The sequence below is a fragment of the Danio aesculapii genome, chromosome 4, assembly GCF_903798145.1.
Source record: "Danio aesculapii chromosome 4, fDanAes4.1, whole genome shotgun sequence".
NCBI classification, from domain to species: domain Eukaryota; kingdom Metazoa; phylum Chordata; class Actinopteri; order Cypriniformes; family Danionidae; genus Danio; species Danio aesculapii.
The window spans coordinates 21,267,569-21,288,353 of record NC_079438.1 but is presented as its reverse complement, the minus strand read 5'-3'; the positions used below and the strand labels follow the sequence as shown (position 1 = coordinate 21,288,353).

Below are 20,785 nucleotides of genomic sequence, written 5' to 3'. Positions count from 1 at the left end.
ATCTATCTATCTATCTTACATCAGTTGTAGAATTTCAAATTCAACACCCAACTCCAGCTGCACTTGCACTCCGACGAAAAGAATGGCATGGCTTACATTTTCTCAAACCACACAACAGCAAAACATAACCTCAGGCCGTGCGGTCCATCTGCTGCGAACGCTCTGCATAGCTTAAGCTGCGGTCACACTGGGCTTTTTCTCCCATAGACTTCCATTCATACGCAAGCGAATGCGTCAGACAGGAAACGCAAGGTCAAGCGTCAAGTTTCGCATGTGGCTGCGGTGCAAAGTTCAAGCTTGGTTAATTCTGACCTGCAAAATCGCATCACTTGACTGCGTGAGACAGAATTTCGCACACACAAAGCCCAGTGTGACCATAGCTTCACATGTGGGTCGTTAATAATGGCGTTTACTCTGATCACGCACCAGACGCGGTGATGACGTATTTGCGATCATACGGTCGGATCGTCATTCAAAGTTTGTGTTACAACACTAAACCCATAAAATAAGTATTGGAAGCACACAGACATAGGACATAAACGCTTCCCGTTACGCACACAAAATAAGCCACTGTTTCGAGCTGTTAGCCAGACTGTATAGAACTGCAATGTCCGACTACGGGAACGGAAATGATATGCGGCTTCTGGGCGGCCCGAGCCAGCTGTCAATAAAACCAACTTCAAATCACAACACCAAATATATCCAATATATCTGGCCTTTTCAAGAGCCGCCCCTATTTACTTAGAAAATTAACTACAAAAAATGCCTAAGAGTTATCATCATTTGGTAACCGTGGCAAACAGATCAATTTACTCACATGTCTTACATATTTGCGATCACCCACTTGTACTTAAGCAGTTCTTATAAGTCTATCTGCTCCAGGGATTGTGTCAGTGATCTTACCCACTGGCAGAGAGCTCTGGAAAGTTGTGAATCGATTATCATCACTACTGTCCCTTTCTCCAGATTCTTGGCCTTGTCAGTCATCCATTTTGCTCTGGTCTGTAGTTAGGGCAGATAGCGATTTACGAAGTGGGTCAGTCAGCCACATCAGATAGCCCAAAGGCATGGAATTGCGAATTCCATCAATCTCTGCACGGTTGTTATGGCCCTTTTCCTCTTAGTGGTACAGTATGGTGCGGGTCACATTTATCAGGCTTGCGTTTCCACTGCTAAAAGGGTACCAACGGTATAGAACTTTTTCTTAGAACGCCAAATTACCCATTGTGCTTTGCGTGTACGGTCAAGAATGCTATGAAATTCAGATCTGCAGCTGATGCGTAATAAACAGTCAGATTTGGACAGCTTTTTAATCTATTTTATTCGCTTTTAACATCTTTGAACTAGTACTGCTGTCAATCAGCGCCACCTCCTGGACTGATCATTTAAAAAAATGTGATTTAATAGGATGGAAACAACTGCTGTGAGGTATTTCCCCTCGATGTCAGATGGCATTTTGTGCTGTTTAAATGAAGCTTCGTCATCGCTAAAGTCAACAGTTTCTCTTTCTTTCAAATATATAACCAACCCAAACAAATGTAATTCACCAAAAGTTTTGTCACACACACTACAATACTGTCCCACTAACATTAACATAAACTGCTCCCGATTAGAATCAACATGCAAATCAGCCAGCAGAGTATCAGTAACAGACTTTTATTGGTCATTTTTGTAAATTGCATGACTTACATACACTCCTGTAAACTTTCATGCTGATTTGCTCTATAATGCAGTGTGTGTGTGTGTGTGTGTGTGTGTGTGCGTGTGTGTGTGTGTGTATCTATTACTGTGTGTGCAGTTGTAATACTTAAGTGCAATAGTCAAGTTCTAAGCATAGAATAGAGAAACTAAATATTTACATCAGATATTACAAAAGTATACTACTCAGGAGTTCACTTGCAGTACAAATGAAAAACTACTTTTTAAGTAGTACACTTACAATTATACTAGTATTTAATACATAAAGTATATCACCTCTATTGAATCTGAGATTGGATTTTCTTTAAGGGTTGTTTCTAAATTGTTAATACTCAGACCAAAAATATTATGATTATGAAAGAGATGCCCTTACAAAAATAGCCTACAGGAATCCTGCAGGATTTTCATTTTTTCTGCAGGAACCTGCTGGTATCCTGTAGGAATTATGAAATCCTGCAGGACAAAATGACAATATGTGCAGGCAATTCCTACAGGTTTTAGAATCATGCAGTACTTTTTACAGGAATCCTGAAGGATTTAAATTTTCCCCTGCAGGATAGCTGCTGTCCTGCAGGAATTACAAAATCCTGTAGGACACATTGAGGATATGTGCAGGAATTTCCTACAGGTTTTACAATGAATCCAAGCAAGTGACAAGTCTTGCAGGATTTTAAAATTCCTGCAGGACTTGCAGGAGTTATTTGTTGTAATTGGAATGAAAGAAAGAAATTCTGTCACTTGCTGTTGGTAGCAATTTAAAATGAGTTCTAACAGATAAACAATACAACAAACAAACAAAAAATGAATAAATACATCAATAAAAGTGTACGAATAGATTATAGGCAATTATAAAAATCAACCATTACTCTAAACCATTCAAATTATGCATATATGCAAACAAACAAGCTCTACACTTTTACGTTTTATTTCTATACTTTTTTATTTCATTTATTAAAATGTCAATCCAGCTATTTGAATTCAACTAACATCTGTTTGGTTGGATGCAAAAAATAAAAATAAAAAACTGCAAGACCTGTCTGTGAGGTGGACACATGTTGAATGTATGTCTGTGCATTTTATGAGTTCAACAGAGTCTATCGCTCTTTCTTTTAAAATGTTTGTTGCTGTTTTCCCTGATTCTCTGTCTTTTTGACCTGAGCAACCTGTTATTCTGTGTCCATTGCCTTTTTGTGGCAGCTGGAACTGGTGCCTCTTCGTTTAAGTACACTTTTTATTCTATTTTTATCCTTTAAAAAAGCAGGTTAGGGTTATTGGTAGTTGGATTGGTAAACATAATGTGTTTTCTGCAGTGTTAGAGTAAATTTAATAAGTAAATTATTATAAAAAATTTTAAATAAAATAAGATATAAATGCAAAATTGAAATGAGATAATACATTGCTGCCAACAATGTAGGTCTATATTATAAACGTATAATAATTACAATATTTAAGTTAATAATGACTACTACTAATATGTGTGTGTATTATTTGGCAAATGGACTTAGTTAAACAAATTAAAACAAACATTCTTTATAAACATACTTTTTTCTTTAAGAAAATAAATTCTTTGTGGAATACATGTGTTTTACTAAATCTGCTTTACAGGTTCATACCATAGACTAAAATATAGGTTCATACAGATAATCTTTCACACTTAAAAAGACGCTCGTTTTCGCCACCTACTGGCGTAACAATGTAGTTTACATTATAAACTCCGGTAAAATGAATCACTCAGAGAAAAGATTCGATTCATTGAGATGACTCGCTTTCACGTCACCGATTCGAATGCACGTCAGTCAACTGTCACCAACCGTCTTCTGAAGGTAAAGTACTTTTCTTAAGTTATTTTATCGTTAAAGTGCTATAATTACTGATCTATTTTAACGTTAAATCAGTAAATTGCTTTGTAACACCAAAACAAATGCATTTTTCCTTTTAAAGCTGAGATCACGTTAACAATACTAGTATATTGCTAACGTAATATACCCAGGCCTACTACCGTCGACGCCTTTATCAAAACTTAATTTAAAAAATGGCTATATTAGTTATATTTTTATCATTTACTGCTTATAATTGATGCTAATGTCGTTTTTTTTGTTACCTCAGAAATCATTTTGATCGCCGGTCGGACAGCAAACTACCTGTTGGTAGGTTGACATAAGGTAAAACTGTTGTCATGGATACAGTCAACTGAAGCCACCAGATAAATGAATGATATATATTTGTGTGTATATATGTTTGTGTGTGTGTGGGTTCGTCTGTCTGTCTATATACCCATTTATCTTAGAAAATGGGCAAAACATGGGTCCTAGTGGAATGAAGGGAGGAGCCACCGACCTGACATTGTTCCTAAAAAGAACCTACTGAAAAATAACTTTGAACCTGGAGATGTTGTGGATGTTGCTGATGAGGCTGAAAGTTCACCAGCCACAGTTTTAGACCGTTTCTAAGGTATTTGTAAAGGTTTTTATGTGTTGTAAAGAAATCTGTACTTTTGAAACTAATGAAGACAGCAGAAGTCAAAGATTTCGCCTGACATGTTTACTGTTACATAATATTTTAAATCTTTCCTAAAATAAATATACTGTGTTTAAGTTTTTTTTACTCGGATGTTTTAAAATAACTTATTTTAGAGCAGTAATCACAATATCATGATATTTTTATCTAAAGTTATCATACCACCAGAAACTTATACCAGCCCATGCCAAGTCATGATTGATCTGTATTTTCAACTTTTTAAGTATTTTTTTAAGTGTTTATTTCTCTTTAGACAACAAAGAAACTCTCAGGAGGAGGATGTTCAGGAGAGGGGAATTTACAGACACAGCACAGAAGAAATTTCCAGGTGTACCAATGAAAGTTATCAGGGCAGCACTCGGAAAAATTAAATGATGAGCACAAGTTACAAGTAAGGTAATAATTTGTACACACACACACACTTGTATTATCACATTTGTGAATTGGAGAGTACAACAAATATTTTTTTTACAATTCTATTTGCTGAAATAATAAAAGAAAAACTCCAGGATGGTGTTATCAAGACTTACAGAAAAAAGAAAGTAAAATAGTGTGAGACTGATAACAGCAGCCAGAAGAGGGAATAATGTCAGATCCACTGTCCTGTCCCCATAGACACTTCATTAAATACTCCTTGCATAAGCGATCATTTGTTTTTTGTCATTTGACGCAAAGATTGTATTATACAAAAATACATATAAATGTACATGAGTTTAAAAAAATCGAAATATTAAAAACTTTAAGGTATTTAGGATGCTGATGACCGTTAAACACATCATAACAGTCTTGTGAAATGGTCCATTGGTTGTTTTGGGGGATTCTTCATAGCTGTAATGGTTTTTATACTGTACAGACTGTATTCTGCCCTACACCAACTCTACCACTTACAGGAAACTTTCTTTACTTTTTTTGGAAAATGGAGTAAACGCAGCCTGCTGTGAATTGGATTCTGATTTGGTCTACTTTTTTTTTTTTCTCAAATTTTTACTATTTTAATAAATAATTTGTGAAAGTGCATTGTTTTATTGTGAAATTGATCTTACTTCATATCTATCCTGCACAATAATCCTGCTAGAACTGTATATTTCATTAGACCTGTAGGATTGTAATTCCTGCAGGAATAATCCCTGCATAAATTTCCTCCTGGTATTCCTACAGGAAAATAAGCTAAATCCCTGTAGGAAATCTGCATAATATTCCTGCAGGATTCATGTGGGTTTTTTGTAAGGGTTCTGCTAAAGGAAGTGCTGAGACACATCAAGAAACCTGTTTATGTCTTAAAGAAGGCACACCACTTACAAAACAGGTTTTTTGAGGGCTGCTTCCTTCTTCCACTGAATACTTGTTCCTGAAGGAGTGACACATCACTGGTGGACACAAACACCACAGTATATATAGAGTATATTCAGTGAAATCAGCTGGAGAAAGTCTTTTATTGAGTCCAGCTTAATATGAGCTGCTGTGAATGATATCAGGATCATCAGCGAGGGTTTGCTGCACTATTATTCAAACTTAATCAATCCTGTCTGATTTCACATTCTCTGACCTGTTAATATTGCAGTGTATACACATACACCTAATACACAAATACACTTCATTGAAGATGTATAATGTCCACCCTATGCAGTACTCTTTCTGATTTTGATTGTAATGCATTGAAGCAGGTGAGCCCCCTGCATTGTTGCTGATAAATGTGAAGTGGCACCCCTGCAATGATGTGCTGCTTTTGTAAAGCTGCTTTGAAACAATAATTATATTGAATTTGTGTAATTATTCTAAAAACATGAATTGAATTGACAAAACAAACAAACAAAAAAACAGATTGAACAGGTAGTTTTAAGCATTTTAATTCTTATCTAAGAAATGGGTTAGGGTTAAAGTGGAGTAAAAGCCCAGACACAGGTCTGTGTTTTTCACATGCAGTTTCTTTTTTTTATTATTATCATGTCACAAACCAGTTTGATGTGTTTTTCAGAAGTGAAAATATTTTGACTTGTAGACTTGTTGTTCAACTCAACAGTTCAGAGGACAAATAGAAAGATCTACAGTCTTTATTTGAGGTGAGAGTTTTTTTATATTATATATATATATATATATGTACATATATTTATATTATGAGTGTCATCTAATAATCTGTCAATCACCTCTTTGTTTCTGAGACTGTACTGCTGAGCTGAAGTCATTTTAATGTATACCTCTTTAAATCTTGATCTAACAGATGATCAAGTGTGTCTCTGGAACAGGGTGTCCGCGAGGTCTTAAAAAGTTGATAAATCAATTATGAGAAAATTGAGGCCCTTAAAAGGTATTAAAAAGTCTTAATCGCGTTTATACAAGGCCTTACATTTTGTCTAAGCATTTGTCCAAAATGTTTGACTCCAAAAAAGCATAAATATATTTATTTTCCTCCTAATATTAACAACAGCGTGCTCGATCCACACGATTGTTTCGGACTGGGGTGCGTCTGGCCAAGCTTCTCCATCCGGATGATGTCACGTAATTTGTGACAAATGCGGGAAGGTGATGTGATGCTCTCCACATGTAGCGAAACAGACAGCAAAATGGGAAAATGTTAGTTTGCGTACTTCTGGTTGGATAGAGACGAGTTTAAACAGTGGCTGAAACCTGTCACTGAAAGCAATCACATAATTTATTCTTTCAAGCTTTGTTTCTTCCGAGCATATCTGAGTTCTGTTGCATGGTCGTGCTCCATTGATTTATTTAATTACAACTGTTTATTAACAACCGTTTATTAACAATTGTTTATTAAGTTAAAGATTTGATACTGATTAGAACTTGAAGTGGCGATAAGGTCTTAAAATATTCTGAAAAGGTCTTTAAAATGGCTTAAAGTATTGAAACTACCTTTAGGATCCCTGAATATACCCTGTGGAAGAGAATTATAGAAACCTACTCATTCTGATACTGATTTATCTTAGATGTATTAGTGATCTGTGTGTTTATTAATGAGTCTGTGATACTAAGACTCTATGTCGTATCATATTGTTGTGAATCGTATTGCTGAGACAGAAACTCACTCGACAGCTTCATTCTGATATAATACTACATTCTACAGTCTACATTCACTCAGTAAAATGAGCAGCTTTTCTACTTTGGACAGAAACTGTCATTTTCTTCAGCTCACTTAAATTTTGAAAACCAAAGACTTACAGAAGCTCCTAAATGTAGAAAACTCAAACTGCAATAATAGTATCAATGATTGCATTTAGATTTTATTAGTAAATTTGTGGAGAAGAAAAGCTGAGTATCTTTATATCACAATAGTGATTTACAGTATAGTGGATTCACACACAGTCTGTGTTTGACATAATTATACAGGAGCTAAAAACTTCTCAAGAGTTTCACCAATGAGACCAGTTTCTTTAGTTTCCCTGAAGTGCTCTGGTGCGTTATTTTAAGGTAAAAATAATATGATTTGTGGTTTCTTCTAGAGTCTTCTACTGCTGGTGATATCTTTCTCAAACATGTCACATCTATTATGAAGGACAAACACACTTCTGGAGATCAGGATTTGTCTCCAGGATGCAGGTAGCCCTGTAAAATATATGACCAATTTGCTGCACGTTGAAGGATAGCATTTTTTTTATTGTTAGATTTTGCTAAACATTTACTAATAAATGCAGCCACGAAGGCTTTTGCTTTAAAGGGTTAACTGCTATATTATGTGTACAAGTTTAGGGAAGTATTGCAGGTTGCAGAGAACAGCCCATCCTGTTATCGAGTGTGGGTGCATAGAAAATGATGAAAGGTCTGAGAATGACAGGACATATGAGCTCTGTGTACGTGCTCTGAAACATCTGCCTTAAAAGGTGAACTGTTAAGAGAAGATACACAGATACTAGGAAGAAGAATATCTAGTTTCTGAATGGTTAACCTGTTAAGACAATTCCATATAAGTCTATAGTAGTTAGGGTTAGGGAGTGTGTGAGAGACAGTATAAAAGCCTGAATACAGGAAGCTCATTTGCCATTATATCCCTTCTGCGCAGAAGATGTATTCTCTAACTTCTTGCATTCAAAATAAAACTTCTTAATTTTCAACTCAGATCTCCGTCAATTTTTGAACATGCAATGGACCATTTGAGTCCTACAATTGGTGATCCGACGACGTGATTGACTGGAGATTGTCAAATAGATGGACGTTTGTTTCTGATGCCAAAACCAGAGAGGCCTCTCTATACAAAGGTAAGCAGAAACCTTTTACTTAAATTCTGCTATTGAATATTCTAAATGAACGGTTTTTGGCATCAGTAAATACAGTGTTCATGTATTTGATGACATTTTGACATGCAAGAATTTATAAAATACCTAAATTAAACTAATTTGAAATTGTGAATGAATATAGATGAATGAGTTGTGAGAGAAAGAATAAAGAGAATTAGAGTAGATCAATAGGATCTAGGGGAAGTCCTTTTCTCTAAGGAGGCACTTAGGGTAGACTTTTAGAGTCTAAAGAGAAGTCCTTTTCCCTAAAAAGGCAAAACTAGTTGAAGAAATTTTGTCTTGACGAAGACAATTGACTCTTCAACAATCAGGATGGATAGTGTATGTAAAAGGCCTACATCTATCTAACGGAGAAGTCCTTTTTCCTGAGAAGGCAAAAAACTTGAAGATCCCTCTGGTCTTGACGAGGACTTGATATCTTCAAGACATTTCTCAAGGATAGCAGGTTTAGTGAATTGAGAAATAGGGAGAGTGTAGGGATTAAATAACATTAAAATAAAATGGAAGGAGAATGTGAGGAATATGATTGTCTTCCTTTAAGTCAACAATGGGATAAAATGGTAGATATTTTATTGGCACAAACTGATCAAAAAGATAGGAAAAACGGCTAAAAACTGGGAAAATATACGCGCGAAATGATTGAACATTATAGTACTGATTGTATGTACAAAAAGGGATCTCTGTTTCAGAAAGTGTGAATAAAAGAGAAGAGCACAAGAAGCTGTTTTCAGACACAGAAAAGAGGAAGTAAGGCTGTTACACAAGCGAGCCCATGCAAAGAAAGAAAAACAGTTAGATAAAGATTTGAGAAGATGTTCTAGAGTTACACTCGCAGCATCTGTACTAAAATCAAAGAAAAGGGAAGTGAACAGCAAAGAAGCTGAAGCTAAACTGAGTAAAAAACAGGAAGCTGAGGCTGAGACTAAGACTGATCAGATAGCGACGCCCTATGCCCCACCATACAGAGGCTATACCAAGATCACTCCAAAACCCAACTATAAGCCAGCAACCGAAGCAGTTAGTGGTCAATAGAGAACATGAAATTTAAACATTGGGATGGTAAAAATGGAGCAGCATACATAAATAGATACTTTCAAAGACTGAGAAGAAGCATGCGATGAAAACCAAATGTCTAACGCTGTTACTAATAGAATTTTCAGGGCAGCAGTGTTACAAGGAGCTCCTGCTGGTGTGACCCAGGCCATGGAACATTCTCCTGAGGTACCAGGCAGTGATGATACTAAATGCAAAGGTATGCAGTAGATTTCAGAGACAAAGCAGTAGAGAGAGCGGACAAAGAAGGAAGTGAGTTGTTAAAGCTGAAAAAAAAAAAAGAATTTTGAAACTGTAGCTTGAGAAAAGGAAGTTAGCTAAAAACAGACGCTTAAGCAACAGATTAGCAGTTGCTAGAGAGGGCCTGAATGACTCCCCACTTCCTGAAACAGACAACCTAATAACACTGTTTATAGATGGTAGCTGCCACAGGGCAGATTATGGAACTATGAAAGCAGGCTTTGCTGTGGTTAAATTACAGAATGATCAATTGGTCACTATACAATCTGAACCCCTAATTGGCAAACAATCTGCACAAAAAAGCAGAACTATTGGCCCTAATCAATGCATTGAGACACTCAAAAGGACAGTCTGTCAACTACTCTGATTCTGCATATGCAGTGTCCACAGCCCACGTGGAGCTGCCTGTGTGGATCAGATGTGGATTCACAACTTCTTATGGCCGGCCTATTACTCATGAGAAAGAAGCAAGAGAGCTCTCTGAAGCCATAATGTTGTCAAACAAAGTGGCTATTATTAAGTGCACTGGTCATTCTCAAGGAACTGACTTAATATCAAAAGGGAATGAAGCAGCAGACTTGGCGGCAAAACGTGCCTCAGACTACCTACAGGGTCAGTTTGTGGTCACATCTGAGCCAGACGTGACATCCCTCCTACCAGAATTCTCAAGAGAATTCTTATCTGAGCAGCAAGACATGGCTGCTCCTGAAGAAAAGTCTGTGTGGAAAAACAAAGGGGCAATCAGACACGAGGATGGCCTTTGGACAGCACCGGATGGTAGAGCTTTGCTCCCAGTGTCACTAGTCCCAAGCATGTTAAAAGAAGCCCACACACATGCACACTGTGGTGATAAGCAAATGTCATGAGCATTGCAATCATGGTGCCATCCTTTTATGCCACACCTAATTTCTGGGTACATAACGACATGTGACATCTGTCAGATGCACAATGTCAAACCAACTATGAAACCATCTCAGGGATCGTTCCCATTGGCAAATGGCCCTGAGGATGAAGTTATAATTGATGTCACTGACATGACTGAAAAGGTAAATGGTAAACGATACTTGCTTGTTAAGATTGATGCATATACTGGATGGCCAGAGGCCTTCCCGGTGGGCAAGGAAGACAGCACTGCTGTCATTAAATGTCTGATAAACAATTACATCCAACGTCATGGTTTTCCGAGCTGGGTCAGATCTGACAACGGCTCACACTTTAAAAATGAACATTTGGCTGATGTAGAAAAGGCATTGGGTTTAGTACACCATTTCGGGGCAGTCTATCACCCACAGTCAAGGTTGAGCGGTTGAATCGGTTGAATCTAACATTGAAAAACAAATTGGCTAAAATCTGTGCACAGACTAAATTGACATGGTTAGCTGCTCTTCCACTGGCTTTGATGTCAGTAAGGAGCTCTGTGAGTAGGGCAACAGGATACACGCCTTTTGAACTGTTGACTGGTCGCCAATTTCCTGGCCCACTGACCACACTACAATTGGAACCAGTACAACCGTTATCACACAAAATTTACTATGACAAATTGACTGCTCTAATTGAATCTTTTGACAAAATGTTCCCAACTGATTTTAGGGGACACGAATATCCAGCACCCCTACCTGACCAAACTTGGGACTGAGTGATATTGAGAATCTACAGGTGTAAATGGAAAGAGCCTCGCTGGTCTGCTCCAATTAAGTAATGTCCAGCGGACCCACAGTCCAGATAATTAAATGACACCAGAGTGGACCTTGCTTCGCAGGTCCAAGAGAGGGAGTATACCACAGGAGATACAGGAGGGACTGAGGGTACCAGAAAAGGAGGTGACACACAAACACATACACACAGAAAAATTTTCATCCATCACAAAGTAACCTACAAACTTTGCAGGTGGACCACAAAACTAGGGACTTATTCACAGCCCCTAAAGGAGAAGCTATAGCCCATTGTGTCAGTGCAGACTGTGTATTTGGAGCGGGGATAGCGAAAAATTCAGAGAAAGATATGGGGTTGACAAGGTAAAGCCCCAGAGGAAAACGAAAGGTGACTGTGCTGTAACTCACGAGGCAGACAGAATAGTTTGCAACCTGATCACAAAAACACTTGCTAGAGACCTACCCACATATGAGGACTTTGAGAGCAGTCTAATCTGCATGAGAACGTGGTGTGACAAATTACACATCACCAGATTATCCATAGGGGTGTGGTTTGGACAAGTTGGAATTCTATAGAGTTCTCCACATTATTGAAAAGACGTTTAAAGGCCAGAATATAACTATTTCAGTTTATACGTTAGAATAAGTTTACTATGCTTGCTATTTTTATTGTAGCTTTGATATTGATTATATATTATTTGCTGTTAACACAATAACACTGTGAAAAATAAGATAAAGGGAGGATCAGAATTGAATAATAAGGAAAACCAGCATCAATAAAACATGAGGGTCAAGCTGTGGGAAAACTGGAAACTACTGGGGATAGTGGGGATATTAACACTGATAATAGTGGGGACAATTCTAGGAGTGGGAAAAAGTCAGAACAGGAATGAAACCTCAACTGTAAAACCAACCAGAGTAAAAAGATCACTAGGGGAAGAAAACAGGTGTTCCAAGTATTATGGAGGGCTGTCCATTGAATATGTAAAGGGAGAGACAACATCTTACATATTTGATCTATGTCAGGTAATTGACTGTGGGGGACACAATAGTTCATGCCGAGGATATGACGTATATGTTTGTTTTGATCAGACTATGAATGCATGGTGTAACACGATGGGTAAAGCGGATAATAAGTGGTGTAGAGGGTGGGATCAAGTAGTGGGGTACACAGGGAAATGGACGCCAAACCCAACATGGTTAGGGAATTTTAAAAACGAGTGGAGAAAACTGAAAATACAAAGGGATTACAGTCCTACCCAGAACCCTATTACTATGTCCATAAGGGAGTGGACAGGATACCCCTTAGATGAGACCCATTATGCTGGGAAAAACAATCCGCCTAAGTTTCTCCATATACTATTAGGAGTTGAGATATCAGGAACTGACCCCCTGGGAATCATAGAAGTTGAGTTTTTAGATAAGGTCAATGTAATAGATAGAAACAAGACAACAACTATAGGACCCCAATCAGAGATCATAGTTGAGAAATTAGAGGTCGAAGGGTTGTGATAGAAATGGATTATACCAAATTAACCCCAGAAGATATACTAGAGAAAGCATATTAACCCTTTGTGGTGCAAACAGATTATCAACAATGCAGGGGATATAATAGGACCTTGGGCGCGGGGAGGACTATATTATTATTGTGGAGGGAAAAGATTGTTTGTAAGAATAAAAGGGAAAACTACAGAAGGTATATGTGCAATGGTCAGGTTAGCTGCACTAGTCACAATGATTGGACATAAACACCAAATTACAGCCACGAGACGAAGGAGAAGCTTTGATCTAACTACTAATTGTCGAACCTATATAGACTAAATAGGAGTCCGAGAGGAGTCCTTGATGAATACAAACTAGTAGACCAAATTGCCGCCGGGTTCGAGAATATCCCAATAATTTCAGCCCTATTCCCTGTCACCCCAAGTAAAAATGTGGATAGAATAAATTATGTGCACTATAATTTGATGAGATTGGCAAATTTAACAAGAGACGCCGTAGAAGGATTATCGGAACAATTGGCCCCGACCTCATTAATGGCAATACAAAATAGAATAGCACTAGACATGCTATTGGTGGAAAAGGGGTGCCATGTTCCAAGATTTTGCTGCACTTTTATTACCAATAATACCGCACAGACGCATCAGTAATGAGGGCTTTAGAAGGGTTAAAAACCCTTTCTAAAACAATGGCAGAACACTCTGGTGTAAATACCCCATTTGATGATTGGCTGACCAGTGTGTTTGGAAAATATAAAATCATGTTTACATCAATTTTGATCTCTATAGCTACCTTTGTGGCCATAATAGTGACCTGTGGATGCTGTAGCATGCCGTGTATCAGAACATTGTGTAACAGGGTGATAATAGCAGCAATTAAAAAGAAAGATGGAGCTCCACCCCCTTACACAATGCCTCTGCTGATATCTCCTGGAAATAATGATGAGGAGGAAGAGGAGGAGGAATATGACTTATAAATGTTGTTTTTTCCCAATAACTGTGCTTCTTTGCAGATGCTGATACATCACAAGCTATGTGTTTTTTAGATATTGATGTTTGAGAAATTTGCTGTTTGAAAATGTGTTAAGATTTAAATTTTGATTATTGAAATGTTTGTAGTTTAGATAATTTCAGTGTGATTGACTCAGCTGACATGTTGTGGTTGCCCAAACATAAAATAGGGAACCGACTGGGTGCCTTTCCCCACAGGGGTTTTCGGCCCAGTCCAGCCTGAGCACACTGGTTTGTAGGGAATGTTATTTTCTATTATTATTACGTCTTAAGTACTTGTCTTTCTAGTAGTCTGATATGATGTGTCAGGTGAACATGTGGTGGCTGCCCATAAGCTAACTAGGGGGCCGCTTGGGTGTCTTTCCTCACAGAGGTTTTCGACCCAAGCTCATCTGGACATATTGGACCAAGTATTCTGAGATTTTTTAAGTGTTATTAAAGTGGTGTGGCCTCTTTTCAGAGGCCAAGAGAGGGATTGAAGGATAGCATTTTTTTTATTGTTAGATTTTGCTAAACATTTACTAATAAATGCAGCCACGAAGGCTTTTGCTTTAAAGGGTTAACTGCTATATTATGTGTACAAGTTTAGGGAAGTATTGCAGGTTGCAGAGAACAGCCCATCCTGTTATCGAGTGTGGGTGCATAGAAAATGATGAAAGGTCTGAGAATGACAGGACATATGAGCTCTGTGTACGTGCTCTGAAACATCTGCCTTAAAAGGTGAACTGTTAAGAGAAGATACACAGATACTAGGAAGAAGAATATCTAGTTTCTGAATGGTTAACCTGTTAAGACAATTCCATATAAGTCTATAGTAGTTAGGGTTAGGGAGTGTGTGAGAGACAGTATAAAAGCCTGAATACAGGAAGCTCATTTGCCATTATATCCCTTCTGCGCAGAAGATGTATTCTCTAACTTCTTGCATTCAAAATAAAACTTCTTAATTTTCAACTCAGATCTCCGTCAATTTTTGAACATGCAATGGACCATTTGAGTCCTACAACGTTTATTCTGTTTTTTGTTTTTTTTGTGACCAATTTGCAACACATGTGCTGTCAAATTGATGAAGATCGTTTCTTTATTTGCTGGTGTTTTTTTTATTGCATGTGCTTTCTTAAAGGGCACCTAGGTTATCCCTTTTTTCAGATTTAATATAAGTCTTTTGTGTCCCCAGAATGTGTCTGTAAAGTTTCAGCTCAAAACAACCATCAGAGTATTTGTTATAGCTGTCTGAAGTGTCTGTATTATAGGCGGTAAAACTTGGTTGCTGATTTTTTGTACTGGGCCTTTAAGGCTAGTCCTCCCCGCCCACCGTTCCCACGTGCCTGTCAGCAACATGCCTCAGTCGCCGCCCTTGGCTGCCTCAGGAAGCAGATCTCACGTCGCGTTTGTGAGAAATACTACAGTAAGAACTTTACCAATCAGTATTTGATGCAGTTTTTGTGAGTTGCAACGATGAGTCACACACAATGTCATTACAAAGTTTACGCGCACACACAGTGAGGACACGTGCACACACAGAGACAGAGAGAGCGCGCGTTTAGCTTCGCACTTTGTTTGCACGCATATGTGACAGGATACAGGTTAATCTCCACTGCTGTATGGATATTTTTTATTTTAATGTACAAAATAAACCTGATTTAACGTCCACAAACCGGGATTGAAGCATCTTCCTTTATAATTGTTCCAGAGATGTATAGTAACGAAGTAGAACTACTTCACTACTGTACTTAAGTACTAAAAGGCAGTATCTGTACTTTACTGGAGTATTGTTTTTTTCTCCTACTTCCACTTTTACTTAAGTACATATTTTCGATGAGTTTAATACTTTTACTCCGGAAGATTTTTTTATGAGCTGCATCGTTACTCGTTACTAGAGGTTTCAAAATGGTCAATATCGGTTCAGTAATAGATCATAACGGGTTATTACGTACTGACGTCATTTATCTCCTATGTGCGGTGTCGCAATACTATGGCGAAGGACGGAGGCGCGAGGGCGAGTGAAGGCGGCACAGCACACGAGCCGCTATTTCACTACTACAGAGAAATGTTGTGAGACTCAACTGTTCATCTCCTCTTGGCTGTTAAAGCGATACTTGTGGATCCAGACCTGGGTGTGTATGAGGTGCAAGTTTTCTCCACTGTTTCTATTATAGATTACCTGTGATAACCGCGTATTATACATACATAGACTGTAACCGCGGCTGTTCTTCCCGCCATCAGTGAACAACGCTTTCATTTCTAAAGCCGATAGCAGCCTTTTCTGTTGAGAAGGTGAAGACAATAACCAGTCAAAGGGGTGTAAGACCTCGCCTGTCAGCGTTTAAAAAGCAGGCGGGTGAATATTTACATTAGTTTATTTGCTATAAATGCTCATGCTGTCTTCTGTGCATGAGTTTTGTTTGATACATTCAGAAAGAGTGTTTTCTTTGAGCGGGTCAAATTAAGATTACAGTTCATATATATTACTGCTGTATTAAAGGACACAATTGTATTACAAGTAACCATTTAACTGTCTCACCAAGAAAAAACCAATAGAATTTTTTTATTTATTGCATTTCTTAACTCCTAATGTCGCTAGTTAACACAATCAATACATTTTCCCCCAACACATCCCATAATTTCTAAAATATCAGCCTCTACCAAATGGTTGAGATGTTGGTTTATGGTAAAAGTACCAGAATGAATAAATATACTAGAAAAATATGAAGTTTAAAACCAATTTAATTAAAACATAATCAAAATGAAACATTTTTGAATACTAAATCATAGCCATAAGCCATAAAATATTTCAGATTTTCATTTAACACAGTAATATACACGTTTTCTTTTTTTTACAATAAAATCAAAATCAAGTGAATTAGAACGTTCGTTTACAGCGTTCACAACCAGTAAATTGTGCTCCGAAAATGGGTTTCAATAGCGTTTTGAGTGGATTATGGACTGTTTTTGTGACACACAACTTTGAAAGGTGTGTGTTAAAGCTGTTATAATCTGTCAGATCTGTGGTTCAAGCGTGAGAGAAAAACAGTATTGCAAGTCATGTTTCTTTTCGTTCTGCTTAATGACGTGCCCCCAAAAAAGAGATTTAAAATAAACAAAACAATATGATGTCTTTTGACTGCTTTCTTTAATAACTACATTACACAATACTTGTACTTTTACTTTCAGTACTTGAGTAGTAAATTTTGAAATAAACTACTTGCAATACTTAAGTACAAAAAATGTTGACTACTTTAGTACTTCCACTTAAGTATGGTGCTTAAAGAGCACTTTTACTTCTACTCAAGTCACTTTTTGATAGAGTACTTGTACTTTTACTTAAGTCTGGGTCTCTAGTACTTTATACATCTCTGAATTGTTCTGACCGGCTGTGCTGATGAAGTAAAGCTAAGCTAAATCGCTGTAATTTATTACACACATGCTCTGTTTTAAAACATTTTAAACTTGTAAAACTCACTCTTGATCACATTTAATGATGATTGATGATCCTAGCAAACTGAACACACCTTTTATTCCCGGTTGCTTTGCGCACGTCTGGTCTTATTGATATGATTATACATGTGACTACCGGGACATGTTAATATGCACAGTTGTCAATCAATATTGGTGGACGGGGGGACCACACTCCTACGTCAAGTTGCGGTCGATCTGAAAACCGCTCCAATTAATTCACCGTTTTTATGTTGTTAAATTTGGGAAAAAAAGGACTGGGTGTGTTTATTTCACCTTAATATTACGGTCTATACACTATATCTACACACATGTCTGTCCAAACAGCTTGAAAAGTAGATTTTTCACCATAGGTGCCCTTTAAATTACAGCACGTTAAGCTCTCTCGGCCACCGTATGAATCACTGATCTCATAAAAAGTTTATATTGCATTTGTCATAGACATTTGGTTTTGTCAGTTTCAGAAAATGAGCCTTCAGGTTTAATGAGGTACAGATGTGGCTACTGAAAATACATGTGTGAAGAAACGTGACCATGCGTGACACCAGTGTATTTTACACAAGCACAGAATGCTCTGACACAAAAAAAGACATGACCAGCAGGGGGCAGTTACGTAACATACTGAACTGGGGTCTTTTCTTCAAATGTGGAATATTGTAACCCACAGGTTGTAGGTGAAAGGTTTAATTACTCCCTGGAGTAGATATGTTTCACTGCTAAAATGACTTTTATGAGTCTCTGTTCCAAAAAGTCTGAAAGTAAGATCACTCTGTGACATCTTATCCACCAAGATGCTTAACAGGCTCCTTTTGCCCCATCCCTTCTTGGTCTTCAAATAACATTGCAGATGAAAAGGGGGAGAAATCACTTCTTTCTTTGCAAACACACACACACACACACACACACACACACACACACACACACACACAAACACAAACACTTTCAATATTGAAATGGACTTTTAGAAACAAAATTCACTCCAAAGTGCATGTAATGTGTTTATAATCTGTATATTGGAGAAGGGTCTGGATGCAAACCTGGTGCAGTGCAGTCTGAGCTGCATCCAATGCTTTTGAATGGGCTCACTAACCCCACCCCTAACCCTACCCCTCACAGTGACGTCACTCGCACCATTTGAGTGCATTGTGTCAGACATTGCATCGTTGAGTGATGCAATCTCAGCTTGAATCATAAAGGCTGCATCCAGATACTATTGGTATATTGAATATGAATGCATGAATTTTGTTTTATGTACATTTAAACAGATCATGTTATGGTAACAGCCCATGATTTAGGACATATTAAATTTTTTTTATAAATTTAGAGCTCCCACGCAAACTTTCCTCTCAAGCCATTGATCAGTCAAGAGAGAATGGGTGTGACCTGACGAATAGCTTAAATCCATACTACATATCCAAAATCCTCTCAAAATGTTTTCTTAAGGAGACCCTTTCTGTACTCGCCACATATCGGAGTCCTTTTTTTCTCCAGCAATTTTGTTGGATTGGCAAATTGGCTGTTTTTCAAACAGTTACCTTGTTTATTTACTTCATTCAAGTTCTAAATGTATTGTTTTATTTGTGTTTTAAAAGTTATTTATAATATGTGACATAAAGATGACTGTTTACTTCAATGGTTTTGGATAATGGAGTTTGAGATTGTATGAGTATGAAATTGCAGCACAAACCACACTGAGGGGTTTAAACATTGAGCAGCATTTATTCTGTATTTCTGTTCTTCTTCTGGGCGACCCATTTTACATCACAATTCTGAAAGAAATATATTTGATAACTGTGGAGAGGTGAGCGTGACCGAACACCCAATAAGGGCGGAGAGCATGCTCTGAGCCAGGCGGCTAATCAGCAGGTCAATCAGAAATGATAAATAACACCTGTCTTTCTAGTGATTGGGCTGGAGAGACTCCCTTCCTAGGGACAACGGGAGGAGCAGACTGCGGAGAAGAGAGCTCTCACACACACGTACAGCTACACGTATGGTAAAAACAAAACAAAATAAAAGATTTGTGCTTACCTGAATCGCTGACCATGTCTTCTTCTTCCCACAACAACGAACGTTACTATAATAACAGTGTGTGACACATTGCTGACCTTCCTCGTCAATAAGTGAGGTTTATTTATAAACTAATTTCAAGAGGATCACGTGCTTATGATTGATCATGGTTGGTCCCGCATCAGCTCTGCATATTACACATCAGATTAATACTGACTCACTATAAATAGCCAGAGTTTTCCACTGCAGTCATCTTCGTCTTGAAGAATGCTTCCCGCTACAAAACGCTTCAGCTCCAAAAGCTTTTACAGCATTGCACCATTCAACCTATCGACATGTATAAGAACCAAAAAACAACAACAACTTCAGCAAAAGTCCCCGCTCTCCCCGAGACTTCAGCCATGGCTCAGTGCCACCCATTAGGCACTGCTGTCTCTTCCACAAGTTAACCACAATGCTGCAATAAAATCTCCTTCTCTATCCACTTCAAATGCCTCACCCTACACATACGCTGTGTTTTCAACCAAAATCTCCAGCAATATCACAGTTCACAAAATCTGCCTGAATATGCAGATGCCGGGATCCACACCTTAAGCCATCACTATAAAGCAGATTTCTTACACCTTACTGTTCCAACTATGGTACATAGCAGGCTTTAGGGGAAATCTCACAAAAATAATGACTGTCCAACATAGACTAAACATTTTATATATCTTTCAAAAGCTGAGACTCGTGTGCCTAGAGCGATTTCAACCATTTTAAAACACGAACAAAGCGGACATTAGTGTCCTCTATTGAACTGCTAACAACCTAAGAAGACAATAAAAAAACTAAGAAATTCAGCTCACAAGCCTCTCGTCTGTCCACAGATCCATTACATTCTAACAGCATAGAGTAATTTGACTGCAAAGGGTCCAGGCAATCCAACTCTGCAAAACATCAGTCCACAACACATTTATACGTCAATAGACATCTACGAGATCTTTAAAACTAGCCACTGCAGCTCATTCAGTAAAGCAGCGTCAATGTAAACATTTCATCATCAAAATGGCCTCCTGCTTTTTGACCCTTCGATTAACATTTCATCAAATCAATAGCTGAAAAGAGAAGTGTCTCCATCCGAGCAGCTCACAGGATGAGACAGTCCCGCCCTCTCTCTTGACAATTTATGAATCGACCCAGTTGCAAATGACTTTGTGAATGACTTTGGCCAGATATTCTTGTGAATTTAATCATGTTAAGATTCCAAGTGTAATGTTATTTAAATATGGTATAAGTAAAGCCTATAGCCAAATGTATCATCTAAAAGAAGTTTAATGCCTATCCAGCTTTCCCTCCGAATCATTCTCCAGCCATTCCTTTAGAATTGGAGCTGCCACTACAGCAGCATATAATGGGCTCTCCCAAA

The 20,785-nt window shown here is 37.9% G+C and overlaps 1 long non-coding RNA gene across 5 annotated transcripts; it reads left to right on the top strand.

Annotated features, from left to right (window-relative positions):
• The first annotated feature begins 63 nt into the window (after positions 1 to 63).
• LOC130222243 (uncharacterized) lies at positions 64 to 14,865 on the top strand. Of its 5 annotated transcripts, XR_008836369.1 has the most exons (8): positions 64 to 3,860; positions 3,986 to 4,149; positions 4,469 to 4,611; positions 6,215 to 6,275; positions 6,434 to 6,520; positions 6,641 to 6,735; positions 7,668 to 7,764; positions 8,282 to 14,865. It is a non-coding gene; the product is annotated as an uncharacterized LOC130222243 (long non-coding RNA). The 5 variants fall into 5 exon arrangements; XR_008836368.1 differs by lacking the exons at positions 6,434 to 6,520; positions 6,641 to 6,735 and having other exon boundaries at positions 64 to 3,845; XR_008836370.1 differs by lacking the exons at positions 6,434 to 6,520; positions 6,641 to 6,735 and having other exon boundaries at positions 6,236 to 6,275.
• Positions 14,866 to 20,785: the final 5,920 nt, after the last annotated feature.